The following is a 15387-nucleotide window of genomic DNA, read 5'->3' on the forward strand; positions in this document are numbered from 1 at the left end:
GCCACCCTGGAGAGGAATTTGATACAGGATTCCCTTTTGCCATATAAACTTTCCGGAGATAAAGTTGCAGTGTAAACCTTGGATGTAAAAAAGATTGTGTAGCTGGCAGGTAACTTGAGCAGCTGAACTGCACAAGTCAACTCGCACAAAAATGCCCGATAAGTATTTGTCGCTATAGAGCTGAGCAATAATCTTGATTTATTCAGCGAGTTATGAATTCTCTGAATTGATGATTTCTACCTAATCAGAGCTGTATTCGTTTTGGATTTCTTAGATTAACTGTGTTTATTGCACCGAGACCATTTAATACTCTCTTCACAACCTGATGGGGTTGCTTCGTTGTGCCTTGTGAAGCGGCGTCCTCTCTGTTCTGTGATCAAGTATAATCAGCAGGCAGGTTTGCAGGAGCCTTTTCTAATCCTGAATCTTCCAAGAAGATGCTGTCGTTTAGGGAGAGTTAAAGAGCATCTGTGGATTATACAGACCTGCCCATCTACACTTTAAAAAAGTTGGGCTGCTGTGGTGTTTGTTGGCTGGCTACAGAATTTTGGTGGTGTTTTGTTTTTCTTATTCTGTTAAAAAAGGTTTATACATGAAATTCTTGTTGCAAAGGAACCAGTCTGGTAGTTGGCCTGTGTGCCACCCTTCTGGATGGGGAAACCCAGCCTCCTTGCCTTTCCATCAGTGCACTGTGCCCTGTAAGATAAGCAAGTTGCATTATTTCATTCAATTCTCTTGCCCTTTTTTCTTCCCCCCCCCTTTTTTTTTCCTATTTAATTATTCTTTCCTATAGCTCTGGGCTATACGGAGCACCTCTTCAGAGCACCATTAACCACGTGCCTTTGTCCTGCGGTTCAGCAGGGCTCAGCTCCCACCGCTTCGGCTGGAGACGGGGCACGGGTCCAGCCTCGCCGACTTGTCCCGGGGCTGCTGGACGCTTCGCTCCTGCCGGCAGCGGGAGCGGAGGGCGCGCGGTGTGACGCGGGGCGGCCTGCCCGACGCGCTGCCCCGGCTCCGGGCTCCGAGCACCTTTGTGACCTCGGGCTCCAGGCCGGCGCCACTTCTCTGGCTCCGGCAGCACTCGGAGATATGGTTGGCAGCCTCTCTCTCTTGTTAGGTCTTTGCCCAAATTTTTCGACGCACTCCTTGCTTGGAAAGCCTGTTTATGCCTCAGGAAATAAGGGGTCCAAGGGAATCATGCGCTTATCTGAAAGGAAAAAAATGGCTTGCGCTTGCCTCTGCCTTACACCAATACAAATCACCAGTAGCCCTGAAGATGGCAGTGCAGCTGAGGCAGCGTTTGCAAATACGAAGTCGGAGCCCATATTTGGGTACCGTCTGAACCTTCAGGAAAGACCAGCCACAGCCATCTATTGCCTTGGCTTGCTTTACCAGAGGATTAATTGCTAGGGGCAGCATGGTGGATATGATACCAGAGCATACGTAAGCAGCTGCTGCTGCCTGTGGGATTGAAGACTAGCAGGAGGAAGGAACCTGGGTTCCTTGGTCCTTGTATAAAAAAAGGAAAGGGAAGAAATTTGGTGTCGTGAGAGGAAGTGGGAAGAATCAGGTAACTGGAAAAGACACGATTTGAAAAGGTTCGGCCACCTTCTTGTGCCTGTGACACCATGTGAAGTACTGTTTGGCCAATATCCCTCTTAAAAATGATGTCATCCGCCTGCCCTCAAAATCATGAGGCTCACTTTCAAATTAAGACTTAAAAATCATAAATGTGGGGTTCTGTATATTTGCCTTCTCAAATTGTGTTTTGTGTTTCTTATAAATGTAGTAAAACAATGACCTGTCCCCAGAATACTTCAGCTTTAACTTCTGGAAGATTTCGGAGGTAATAAATGTAACATCTGGCTGTTTGTTTGTATCTATCCTCTTGAATGCTAGTTTTACAGGCAGCTTGGGAAATGGTCATAGGCTTACCTTTGCAGTGCTGTCCCCTAGTTTCCATTTACTGAAAATGTATGTAGCATCTTTGACCTGGATCATTATGAATATGTTAAAGAAGATAAGGGGCACTGAACCTGGTGACTTTGCTGTTATTTTAGGGGTTCTGAGTTTCTCTTATTTCTTGTCAGGAGAGAAAAACGCTACTGCAGCTTTAACTTCAGATTGTTACTTCTGTTCTCTGTGGGCTGGATGCCATGAATCGTTTCTCTGCAGGAAGTCCCCACGCCATGCAAATTGCGGGTAAGGCCATTTTAATGGATTTTTTTAACAGCCTGCAGTGTGTCAAATTAATTTTGAGTAGAGAGGGGATGGTTCCAGGAGGAATCACTGCTGATTCAGCTTTAAAAATGAGTCTCTTCACCAGTAGGATAGCCCTGTAATCCCTCTTGTTTTTGAGTGCTCTGTATTGATAGTTTTTGAACTGTAATTCTAGATCTCTGCCATGTAGCGAGCAGCCTGTCCAGGTACCAAATCTCTGTCGCATGCGTGATATTTCACCGTTAGGGGAAGGCCTGACAGAAGAGATGTTTTCAGGGATGCGGCTTTTGGCAGCAAGAGCATGTCTCCGCCATAAAACTGCCCCTTTCACTTGGGCTGCCAGAGCGGAGTCGTCTTTCCCTGGGACTGACAGAGCAGAGAGTTGTCTGGCTCGGAGGAGCAAGGTCGGCCAAGTTAAATACTTGATGGAGCGGCAGTGCATCAGAGCGCAAACCCAGGGCTAATGTGTAGTCAGGAAGCAGCGTTACTGCCAGGACAGTTATTGGCTCTAAAAATAGCTCTTTGAGGGTTTCTTGAAGTTTCCTCTGAATCAGCTGCCACTGGCAACTAATTGAATCAAGATCAAACAGCGGATTGACATGAGCTGATGCAGCGATTCCAGTGTGTCAGGCACAGCAAAGCAGCATGCAGACGTTGCAGGCAGCATTTCAGTGACACTGCTAGGAATAAAAGACATTTCGGAACATTTTGATTTGGAGGGCGCCCTTTCCTTTTCCATCTTTTCTCTAAGCATGAGAGATTTGATATTTGGGATTTTACTTTGAGTTAGGACAATTAAAATGTTGTTGCCAAAATTACACTCCTGTCTAACGCTCCTGTTAGACAACCTGCTAACACTTCAAATTCTGACTTAAAATGGAGGAAAGAAGAGGTTGTTTTACCTAATCAGCATTTAGGTAATGTTGACAAAAGCAGCTTTGAGACACCAGCTAGCACTGAATTCACATTTTTTACTCCCCTGAGTCTGAATTTTAACTGAATTTAGACATGAAAGTTCCTAGGATACACAGATAATACTAAATTCTGTGTTTTCCAGCTCTTCCGTATACTCTTACCTATTTAATAGCTGCCAATAAGGTAGTTTTACTGTTGCTAGGAAATAAATCCTGCTAAAGGACTATTTCTCTCCTTTAGACAGCTTTAAGAGGTGTCACGGCATCTGTCTGGGGACTGCATCTGTCATGGCAAAAGTCTGAAGAGTGAGCTGTTTTGATGAATTACCTTAATTTGTATTACATTGGCAGCATCAGGTGCCCATTGTTCAGAAAGCTGCCCTTAGTGATAGATCATTCCTGAAGTGCTTACTTGCTAAATAAGCAGACAAAAGGAGGGGGAGAAAAGGTTAGAGTTGACAACTAGGGACTGGAGAACTGGCACAGTAAGTGACCTGCATGCGTGCAATGGTAACCAAAGGGTTATTCCAGTGTTGCCAGCCAAGTGAGAAGTCAGACACGTGATTCATTTGTTGTTTCTTCCTAGGAAGGAAAACACTATTTCAGAGGCGGGCATCTCCTTAACTGGAGGGGAGGGCAGAATTCCTTAGGGAAAAGATACTTGAGTAGTTTTTCACAAACACCTATTTCAGTTATGCACACAAGTAGCAAAAGCAGAATGCCTGTCACTGCCAGCATCAGCATCTCTTCTAACTTGCACTTTAAATTAAAAAAAATATTAAAAATTAATTTGGGAAAAAGCAAAATGAGTAAATAACCCACGTGTGTTTCCAATACCTGTAACATGCAACAGCCAAAGACTACACTTGAGTTAATTAAGACATGACATTTCGTTTGAGCTAGTTTTGCTCATGGTGGTTAATTTATAAAAAAATATATAGGCTGGGTATGAAAAGGAGATCCAAGACATGGCATGCTCGGGACCCACTTTCAATACATGCAATGTCTAGATATAATGATCTGATTTTTTTCCTCACATTGTGGCCAGGCCTCTGCTGCTTTGCCGGTAGTGCAGTCTTCTCACAAGTTGAGTGGGTAACTTCTCTATTCCAAACACGTTTCTGTAGTTAGAAATGTCCAAATGAAAAATACACTCTAAGATCTAATCTTTCTCAGGCCTTACCGTGGTTTTGCTGTTCCTTCTAGTGTGCCAAACTCTGTTCTTCCCTGGGTGGGATGGATATGAGGGAGTTTTTTCCTTCATTCTTACTTTCTTTCACTGATGTTCTTGGCATTGGTCCTTCAAAGTCCTTCAAAGAACAGCAACAGGCAGGAGGTTTTGTATATTCCTTGTCCCTTTTTCTTGGCCTGTACTAATGCTGACCTTATGACTCCTGTAAGTTTGAGAAATTAGCCCGTTCAGAATGGCCTGTGTTTTTTGCAGTGATGGAAATTGAGTCCAGCGCTGGACTCACGCTTGCCCTTAGAAAACTGGCCTGCTCTGCTTTAAGAACCAAGGCCTGCCCTCTAGCACTGGTACAGACAAACATGAGCGAAAGATAATTTGTTAACTTTACAAAACCAAATGTTTGTAATCTGATGAAGTCATGAGGCATCATTCTTTTGACTTCAGTTATTTTTGGATCAGTTTCCTATATAGACAAGACAAATAATACTAGATTGACCAAAATTGAGTGAACAGAGCAACAAAATTTGTCCATGATTTGTTTTCTTCATCTTGATTTCTCGTGAATCATCCCTTCTTTGCCCTCTGTTTTAGCGAGTCCCTTGTGTAACGGCCACAGTCAGAAGCTTCACAAGGAGGTGCGTGGGCACGTGTGGAACAGGTAGCTGTGACAGAGGCGATTTCTTCTAGACCCAACTTCTTTCTCTGTTAACAGCTGCATGTTTTGTAGCCCTGTTAACTGCTGCTGCTTCACATCTAATATTTAATTATAGATGTTCTCATCCACACAACTATCTGATTCTCTTCTGAATCCTTGCAGGCTCTTCGTTACCATCTGCTGCTTTCTGCAGTAAAGAGAAGACCCCCAGTGTGCCCAGCTTTAGCTCTTTAACAGCTGTGTAGTCCCTTTCTCAAATGAGGTTTACTGTTTATCAGAGGCAGCTCTACTGTCTTGCTGTTTCCCAGAAAAAAAGCAATATTTAAATAAGTTAATTGGAATGGTGACCAGATAAAGCTGAGCCAAAACTGGTTGTTTTGTTAATAATTACATACAGGAGGGGAGAAATGAAGGTCAAGTAGAAGGGACCAAGGGTGAATGTTTATAACTGTGCTGATCCTTTTTGGGCCCAACTGTGTAGTTTATAGTAGGCAGAGCAACTGTTTTACCCCTTTTCTCTGAGCTTCAAAGTTGGTGTATGTGGTTATCATTGTAAGACCACCTGGTTTCAAAGCACAGATCCTTATTACCTAAAGTAAGGCTTAGGCATTAAATATGCTAAGGGACTTAGGAGCTGCAATACCTGAGTTTGAGGCCTAAGGGTCTCCCCTTCCTTCCCTCTCCTGCCCTGGTATCCAGAGCCCTCTTTTAGGTGTTAGCTTCTTGTTCGGTGCCTAAAGAGAGCTGGCGTCCATCATTAGTGGAGTAAAGAGCCAGTGAGGAGTGGAAAGTGCCTGAGAGTGTTTGAAATTTGCCCGCCCGTGACTCAGGTCCGCAGGCTGGCAGCCCCCGTTCGTATGCAGAAAAATCAGCCACGTCCCCAAACAGCACAGTGCTTTTGACAAAACCTGGCAGAGCCGGTGACACCATACTTCTCACATCTTAGACGCGTTTGGTTACAGCACGTCAGCTGGAGGGGAATTCAGGACAGCTGTGCGGTTGCCACCCCAGCTAGGGGCAGAGGCAGGTGTCCACCTGCTTTTCTGCCCAGCGAGGAAGTAGCTGCCGCATCCCCCCGCCCGGAGAGCTGCAGTGGGAGCACCGCCAGCCTGGAGTCCCTGCAGAAACCATGTTGATAGGAAAGTAACTCGTCCCAGCAGTCCGGGTCACCCATTAAAAGGGGCAGGCAGACCTTCGGCACACGGTGCCTGCTGCGTACAGCATCGTCTGCCAGGGTAGAGTCCAAAGGTCCCCCAAAACAGTCGGCCATAAGCTTAAGAGTTACTGGTCTAGGCTGTTTGCAGAACTAAACACTTCATGTATGTTTTACAGTTTGTTTTCCTAGCTGTAAGACCTCGTGGTGGTGATTTGCTTTTGTTATCTCCTGCATGTTGCTATCTGCACATATTACTTGACAATAGGAGCCACGAGCCTAGGCCCTGGTCAATGTGTTAATCTAATGTTTTTCTAGATAGAGGGGCCTTTGAGATTCCCTCGACTATGCAAAGGAGTCTGGAAAGGGGAATAAGGAAAGGAAGTAAATATTTGCTCTGTGACAGTCTGTGTATGTGAAAATTCAGGAATTTACCCACTTGCTAAAATTTCTAGGGATCCACAAATTAGAAGGATGAAAAATCACCTGTGAATTTCTATCTATTTCTGAAATAGATAGCATATGACTTTTTCAGATTAAAGTGAGTAAACAAATCTTACTTTTCTTTTTTTTCCTAAATGAAAACCTTTCAGGCCTTTTTTAAAAGACATATCGAAAGCGTAAGACCCCTTTTCCCAGAGTCTGTCACAGGATCTTAACTATACATGCTGGATTTACTGCAGGCTCTCTGGTGAGATACATTTCATATATTGTTTAGTTTATTGGCCTGTCCTGTTAAGTAAATCAAGAGCATCTACAGGAAGCTGTGGGAAGCAGAGGATATTGTGGAAATTGCTTCTCTGCATGCAATTTCTCTACCGTGTGCAGAAATTCTATATATCTAAAGATCTATCTGCAGGATCTGGCACAACTTTTAAGGAAAATCTCTCAGCATGCGTGTGTGTGTATGTGCGGGTGTGAACACTGAGGGAATTCTCTCATAGTCTGATGGGAGTCCTATTGAAAACACTTCTTCGCATATGAAGAAAGTAAAAGAAGAAAGCAAAAGAATACTTAGGGCAATCAGGCTTCGTAGAGTCAGTTCTTCCAGTATTTCTGTTGTTACTGTTTTGTTTCCATACTAATGAACTCCTTAGGAAAGCACAACATATTTGAAGATAAAATTCCTTTCATTTGCTTCCTGAGCTTGAGCAGAAATACTTGATAAAAATTTACAAGTCTTGCACGTGTACTTGTGTAATGGTGGGCAAGCACATCTTTTACTTTGATTAAGTAACTTTATTGCACCTTGCTTGTATGTATGAAAATTCAATAGCTAATTTGAACCAGCTGTTAGATAAACTTGGTATGCTTAAACCTTTAATGTAGTTATTAGGTAGCCTTTAAAGCAGAGAAGGATTAAGGCAACCAGCAGCCCTTGTACTCCCCACAAGATTCACCGATCACGGAGTACGCTTCCCCAGGAATGACAGCACGTTTTCCCTTCCCCTTTTTGTTTATTCCTGAACTAGGTAATACCTTTGTGAACTATAGCTTTCTTTTTATAGCCTGTTTAACAGCGTAGTAAAGAGGGATGATACTGGCAGTGAAAAGCACGCTTGTCTCTGTGCTGCCAAAAGAGTGCATTACTGAAAAAGAGATTGTTGAGAGAAGACAATCAGATCTGTGGGAAGAGCAACTCCCTTTGCACTGTCCTCTGTGATAAGAGCTGCAGCAGCTCCTCTGTGGTTTTACTCAAACAATGCCCTTAAGTAGGTTTACGGTTTATTAGGAGTCCTAGTAAACTGTAGACCTCCCTATGAGGCTGGTAAAACTGGCAGTTCCTTAGGGTTCACAGTCAATGGGAATTCAAGCTAAACAGTAGTTTGAAACACTAAACTAAACACTACAAACTGCTGACAAATGCTGTTGCAAAGCTGATTTTGCAGCTATAAAACAATTAACAAATGTCAATTTTGCATTTTTTTTGTGATGCGGCCATGCATCATAATTTGGAGGTGTCAGAAAATGAAGTTTGCTATTGGTAGATAAGGTAAACTATGGTCTCTTATTATCACACAGTCCTGCAGGTTTAAGGTTATTTTATTTCTTAGCAGGAGTAGTCACACAATTCATCAGTGTGCTTGAATACACACCCATTAATGTCCCGCATGTAGCTATTTGCCTTGTATATCCCTGAGATCAAAGTAGCTTTCTCCATTAAACTGGAGTATGTACATTTCTGTATGTACAATCCCAGTGGACGCACTCTGGCAACGTGATACTTAAGGGAGGGTCAGTAAAGCTGTATCAGAATGAGATGTGCCATTTGTCTAGAAAGTGTGGACCTGAGCAGAGCCAGAGGCTACCATCACACTGGAGGACGGCCAAGCATTGGAAGGGGCCCAGAGAAGCTCCACAGTCTCCGTTCTTGGAGGTTTTTGAGACCTGACTGGACGAGGCCCTGAGCAACCTGGTCTGATCTCACAGCTGGCCCTGCTGGGAGCCGGAGGTTGGACTGGAGATCTCCCAGGTGCTTCCAACCTGAACGATCCATGGTCATGCGATCCGTAGCAAGTAGGATACTCTGTGCGTCAGCATCTCCGGGAGCTTTGTGCCACAAGAACATACGTTAAGAGGCTTAGTGTGCAGCTAGGCATTCCCGGGCAGCGCACAGGCTACTTGTATCCCCTTTGCTCCTTACAGCGTGCTTTAAAGAACTCTTTGGGAGTAGCTGGGAGTTTTGTTTTACAGCTGTGAGATCGGCTCTGGGCTTTGACCTGTTTGCGCTTTTATCTTCCTGCACGTCTGCTTTGCTCCTGCGTTTGCAGCATTCCTCAGTGCTGCTGGTACACGCGTATGGGCGAGGAGCGTACGGCCTAGAGCGCTCTTTCCGTATGTCAGAAACACGCAACAAAATCCTGCCGACACGCCCTCACGGTATTCTTTGAGGCGCAAGATGAATTTTTTTTCAACAAGGTTTGTTTACTGGGAGCTTGTGATAAGGTTATGGCAGGCTATCCCTGAGTGCCGGTGGCCTCTTCTCACAAGTCAGCAAGTATTTTATTCACTTGCATTTCTTTGGCTGGAATACTTGGAGGGAACTGCTTCTTCAGGTAGCTCGACTGCTTTCCAGTTAACCTTTTCCTTTACTGCACTAACGTGGCCAGTTGTTCCTGTGGATAAATTCTGTAGAATCTGTGTATGGAAACATTATGTTATGTCACAGTAAGGCTGCTCCTGCGCTTCTCCAAAGATGGTGGTTAAGTTCTCCCGGGTTCCGAAAGCCATTTTGTGACGCACTGTATGGGCTGCGTTGCTACAGGATTGTCAGTCTGGGTCCGTCTCCTTTCGAAAATACACGTATTTTGGGGAAAACCGCAATGTCAAATTAGAAAAAGTTATTTGTTCATGATCTGAAGGGGAAAAAAAGATTATTAGTTACGAAGGAAACAGGGTTTCCTACTAATCTACTGTATGAATTTTCATTAGAAATTCAGTTGCATCTTTTCGCTAGCCTTCGTGTCCGGGGAATGCCGTTTCCTCTGTGTTTTGGGCCTTTTCTGTCTGTCAGACCTCATCCTCTGCCATCTCCGTACGTGCCTTCACGGCGTACGAGCTGGCTTTCAGGAAGGACGCAGGCAGCGGTAGCAAAATAGGGGTTGTTGGGTTTGTTTTCGGCCTTTTTACGATGATCGGAATCCCTCCGCGTGCGTCGCGGGGCCTGAGCAGGACCCCGGCAGCCTTCGCCGTCCCTAACCGTGTGGGGGGCTGCGGGGGGGCCGAGGCGCCTTCGGGCGTTTCCGGAAGCCCTCGGGGGCGGCGCGGCCCGGCCCGGCTCCGCTCACCTTGCGGCGCGCGGCGGGGCTGCAGCGGCGGGCGCGGAGGAGGCGGAGCCGCGGCGCCGCGCGCACCTGCCGGGGGGGTCGGCGGCGGCGGCGGTTCGGCAGAGGTGAGGCGCCGCGTCGCGTCGCGTCGCGTCCGCCTGGCAGCGGGGGAGGTGGGGGTCCGCGAAGGTGCCCTCGCCAGCGCAGCGGCGGCGGCGGCGGGGGCGCACGCTTTGCCGGCGGTCGAGGCAGAGCGGACCTGGGCCGGGTAAGGCGGCGGTGCCGCGGTGGCGGCCCGGTCCTGTCGCAGCGCTCGCTGCAGCCGGCGGGGTTTCCGCGCGCTGCGCCGCGCTCGGGAGGCGCCGCGCTGCTCTGCCTGGCAGCGCCGTCCGCCGCCCCCTCGGCTCGGCTCGGCTCGGCTCGGCCAGGGGAGGCTGGCTGCCCCGCGGCGGCTCCTTCAGCCCGTGGCGCTCCGGTGCTTGCAGCGTGCCCCACGAGTGCGGGACGCTTCCTCCGGCAGCAGAAGAGCAGGCTGGTCCCAGCCCTTCTGGTAGCGACAGTGTTAAAAACACCTCCGCAGGGGTTGCAGTGGTGCAGTGTAGCAGCAGGCTGTTCCTTTTCAGTTCTGGGATACCAACTAGTTGTTGAAAGCTGCTCTAGTATCATACGGAGGGGAGACTAGGTGCAGAATTGTTATTGGTTCCGGTTAACAGAAATCAGCTTGCTTATAGAAAGATATCTTAGGCTTTCTTATATCAGGCTTGTATTCAAGCTTCCTGATGATTTTCCTTGATTGCACAGTCATTTTTATTTGTTCTCTCCATCCCTCCCCAATTTGCTTTTTGGCCCAATGTGTAAATTGGAACTGATTAACTTGGGATCTACTTCTGTAAGTAGCTTATCTGGGTAGTTTTAATCAGGTGAGTAACACCACTGATCCCATTTGAGCCAAGTTACACGGCTATGCTGTAGTCAGGCTATAGCCCTACGTGGCACAGGGGAGGAAGGTAATGCTTGTGCAAAAAACCCAAATCGGGGAGATGAAGTCAAAACTGTGTATTGTTGTTGTAGGAGTAGTCTGAAGTGACTGTACACTGAGATAGTTCCTTCAAATAATTTTATATATACAAATATGTCAAGTCTGGCCCATAAAAATACTGTATTTGTATCAGTGTTAATAGTGTGGAAGGAAAGGGAAGCTCCTGATAGCGATGGGTAAGCTTTAGCCTTCCGAACGGGTCTGCGTTCCATCAGACCGGCCGTTTGGCTGTGACCTGACAGAGCAAGGCAGAGAGACGAGAAATAGAAGCATGTCCAGCTAAGAGAAGCAGAAATTAGTTTTGCTAAATACAGCATTGTAAGAAACTTGTAAGAATTCGTAACAGCACTATTTAGGTGCCTGTTCTTATTGCCACTGTATGCTGTGATTGTCTGTGATGGTAGCTCTTTAAAAATCGAAAGCAATGACTAGGAAGAGTTCAGCTTCTTTGTCAACAAGTAGCCTTGCACTTTCTTTGGGGATAAATGTGAAGCAGAAGCGAATATTTGGGAGTGGTAGGAAGTCGACAACTGGGAATAAGCCATCCAATGTGTAAAGCCAGTGAAACAAGCAACCTCCACACCTTGGAGAAGAGCTTGAGCCGTCTGGGCTACTGGGAGACCTCTTCGCTGCTTGTGTAACTCCTGGTAATACTTTTTACAGTTCCTGGGTACACAGCCAGAGTTTACCAGGCTCAGCTGTAAAAACTTTTCCTGTTCCTAAATACTACTTGCAGTGTTCAAATATGTTTTAGATGATAAGGTAGGTACATATGTGTCTTACCTGGGTTTTTATTAATAATAATTAAAGGGTTTAAGCAATGGTGCTCTCTGTATGTTTTAATTGGTTTGAGCCAGCTTGACTAGAAATACAAAATAACATTCAATGTATCTATATTTTCTGATAATAGGTGACTGGTAGAAAAAGACCTATTGTTAGTGAACTTAGACCTGTGTCTGACTAAGGATAACCTAATATCCACCTGTGTGTGCATGCTTGCTGTGCTTTCATACATTTTGCAGCTTGCACAACTACTTTGCTTTCATGAAAGTCGGAGCTCCTGCAGAGTTGGTTGGATTTCTGTAACCTTTTAGCACAGAAAATTACCTTCCTTAAACACATACATGTCCTTCCTACCTGATCAAGGCTCAGAAGGAAGACTTGGTATTTGCCCCTATGGGATTGTATCTTTAGCTTAGGCAGGCTTCTCTTTTTTTAAAGGCAACCTTAGTGTGGTAGCTGTTATTTAATGCTCCTGATCTAGCCAGTTGCTAACTAGTTTCACTTCTTCTTTGAGGTGTGATGAGACAACAATTCCCACATTTATAGGCTTCTGAATATCTTATTTTTTTATTGCTTTGGGTACAGGCTTGACTTTGGAGCAGAAACTGCTTGGCCTTGAGTTCCTGAGAGAGGTTTTGCCAAGGTATGCAGTGCAGGTGGTGACGTTTGAACTGATTAGTCCCCCAGCTGCCTTTGGTCCCATGGATTAGGAGATATCATTGGCTCACCTGGGGTTGGGGCAGGTGTGGGCAGTTTCCTCCCCCCAACAGCTTTCTGTTTCCTCACCTTTAATTAATCTTCTCCTGATGAAGCTGTACTCAATGCTTAAAGCAGAGCTGGCTCACCAGGGTACAGTGGAATATGGAGCTGTATCTCATGGTCAGCAGCCTGCGCACTGCCTCCTTGTGCGATATCACTGCAGAGGCAGAGTGGTTTTGTTTCATTCCCCCCCATCCTATGAGTCTGCTGCCCAGTGAAGCTGTTCAGACTCTTCAGACTGTGTTGCGATTTACTGTCATCCTTAATGATTGGACCTACTGTGATAGTGCCTTCAGGAGCCTGGGACCACGCTCGAGCGCTCTTGGGCTGTCTGGCAGTATCAGGGACTTAACTTTCTTCCCAAGAAGTCAGTGGCCAGGGGCTTATTTATAGTGTTTTTACATATGCTCAGATGTGTAGTGCTAACCTTTCCTTTTTCTCATAAGATTTGGAATGTATTCTAAACAGTATTAGAGTTTTATTTTTAAGACTTCAGTAAAGCAAATGATAAAATTGTGAGCTCTTTGCATACAGCAGACTAAGTCTCAGTCTGCTGTGGCATTGGCTAATTTTTGCCTGATTGCTAACAGCAATGTTTTTGGAGGACAAGTTAGCAGCTTGTATAAATACACACTGGTATTTAACTTATATTTTCAATCTGTTTTATATAGCCTTGATTCTTGAAAAATGAAACAAAGAGAAAGAGAAATACAGAAACAGACTTTACAAATATGATTAACATTTGTCGTCACTAAATGGCTAAAAGTGATTTCTGTCAGCCTTTTGAAAAATAGGGTGCTTCTTGACAGTGACTCTGAAGGAAACCCTTGGCATCCTAGAATTTCTAAAACATGCAGCTGGAGGTGGGCAGACATCACTGAAAATCCCTGGAGAAGGAAACTGTTTTAAAGTTTTGAGCAAAAAGCATTGCTTATAACATTATATTTGCTTTTAGGAAAAAAAAAGGCTTTCTAGCAAAATTACCCAGCTACGTTAGTTGACACTGAAGAGGAAAGGTTGTGTTTAAAACCATAGTTTGGTAGTAGAAAATGAAAACAAAAGTATTTGTAAATTGTCAAAGCATGTTAGATTAATAACGCCTCCACACCCAAAAGTTCGTGCTGTGTTAATATAACACATTGCTTGAAATCTTGACCCTATCAAAGACGTTTGCAAAACTTCTAAATGTTTTAGTGGAATCTAGATTTTATGGCTGGAAAATCCCATGCTTTGTAGCTATGTTAAGGGAAAGTTGGCAACAGGACAGGCTTCCCCAGCACCCTGCATAGTCAAACGTGTGAATGCATCCCTACATTACAAAACAAGATCCGTGCTCTGGCTAAGGAAACTCATCCGAATGCTTTAAGGCTAGGAACGCAGAATGAAATAAAGAAAAATTGAAAACCCGGTTGGAAGAGCTTTTTCCAGTACGTGCTTCCTACTTCTCCCAGCTTTGTTTGTTTTCAGCTCAAGTGGCCACTGTTACAGTGGGCTGCCTCTTCTATCACAGTGTCATCTAAGTTCTTTTAAGGTTGTTTATTGACCAGATAAGGTTACAGCATTCGTGACCCTTAGGAAGCAATGTGTATTCTTGAGCATTTTTTCACTTTCAGGTCTGTCCTCTAAACTTAACCATGCGTGTCTAATCCTTCGTCTTCTCAGCTGCAAGTTTAGGTGGTTGTCTGAAAGGATTCCCATCTTTAGCGGCCTATGTCTTTCTGTGCTCCCCAGAATGGTCATCTGATGGTGTCTGACCTGGGATTAAAACCGTGACCTAGGGGTCAGCCTCTTCATCTAATCATCAAAGCATCTGCTCCTATTTAATTTCAGCTGCTTTCAGCGAGCTTGCATGGCTTCACGTAACGCTACTGTAGCCTGCCCTCCAGCCATAAATTGTTTTGTTCCCTCGGGAGGTGGGCTGCTGCGAAGGCATGTCGCAAGCTGAAATGTAAACATTTGTAGTCTTATTTCTTCCTGTTGGAGTTTTCCCCTTCTGCGGGAATGTTCTTGTACTTTCAGTAATATAAGGTGGTTCCTCTAGCCTTTGTCTTTCCAGGTATGTTCACAATTTCCAGGTATGTTCACAGTTGCTCGTAGGCAATGTCTTAGGTGCAACATGGCACCCATGTAGCAAGTATCGCAAAACCTGTTTTGATGCTGTTATTTCTGCGCGTGCTTTACTTTGCAGTGCTGAGGAACTAAAGATGTGTTTGGGACAGACCAGAGAAGGTGAGAAGGAGGTGTTGGACAGAGTGAGACAAGAGCTGTGTGAGAAAGCATGCTCTGAGTTCATCCCTTTCCTGTGGGCTTGAGCAAGTTGAAGACTTATTTTGACTGGTTTTTTGTAATAAGACAGAATGACGATAGTTATCTAGTGGCTGAAATGTAGCTACTCTGAGTACTCTGCTGGGTGAAACTGTCGTTGCAATGACAGGAGGGGCTTTCTTGTCTTGCAGTGGTTGCTGCAACATCCCTCCCCTTCTGTTTTTTACTTCCTTCCTCACCACTGCTTCTTTGAATTTTTTTTCTAGTGTTATCTTTAATTCTCTAGCTATATTCTTAATCTGTTGTTTTTCCTGCTCACTTCTCTCTGTCCTGCCCAGACGTTTCCATTCATCAGAACGATATTTGGTTGTCCGAAGGGAGTGCTGTACTGGCATATTCCTCCTTAAATTGAGCAGAATGTCATGGGAGCCTATAGTAGTAGTCTGGATTGTCATGTGCTTGGCCTAGTTTAGCATTTTCTAAGAGCCCATCTGTGACATGCAGCATCACTGATGGAGCAAGGGGAAAATGGATGTCTTGGAGCTCTCCAGTTCTCGCCTGCGTTTGTGGATCATGTGTTTAGGAGCACTGGAGTGACGGCCACTGAGGCACTGCAGGCTCTGTACTTAGTGTGTTCCTCGAA

General features: G+C 45.2%; 1 protein-coding gene across 5 annotated transcripts in view; it reads left to right on the forward strand.

Moving 5' to 3' along the window:
• The first annotated feature begins 2183 nt into the window (after nucleotides 1-2183).
• The window catches only part of AFF1 (ALF transcription elongation factor 1), a 165617-nt gene continuing 152413 nt past the window's right edge, over nucleotides 2184-15387 (forward strand). For 3 of the 5 annotated variants that reach the window (XR_010388841.1, XM_064510374.1, XM_064510376.1), the window contains exon 1: nucleotides 9941-10023. The gene's annotated coding sequence lies outside the window, so the exon portion shown is untranslated. Of the gene's footprint in view, nucleotides 2203-9940; nucleotides 10024-10148; nucleotides 10167-15387 lie in introns of those variants that run through there. The other 2 variants (XM_026102773.2, XM_064510375.1) reach the window with 2 other exon arrangements.

The sequence above is a fragment of the Dromaius novaehollandiae genome, chromosome 4 (genome assembly GCF_036370855.1).
Source record: "Dromaius novaehollandiae isolate bDroNov1 chromosome 4, bDroNov1.hap1, whole genome shotgun sequence".
NCBI classification, from domain to species: domain Eukaryota; kingdom Metazoa; phylum Chordata; class Aves; order Casuariiformes; family Dromaiidae; genus Dromaius; species Dromaius novaehollandiae.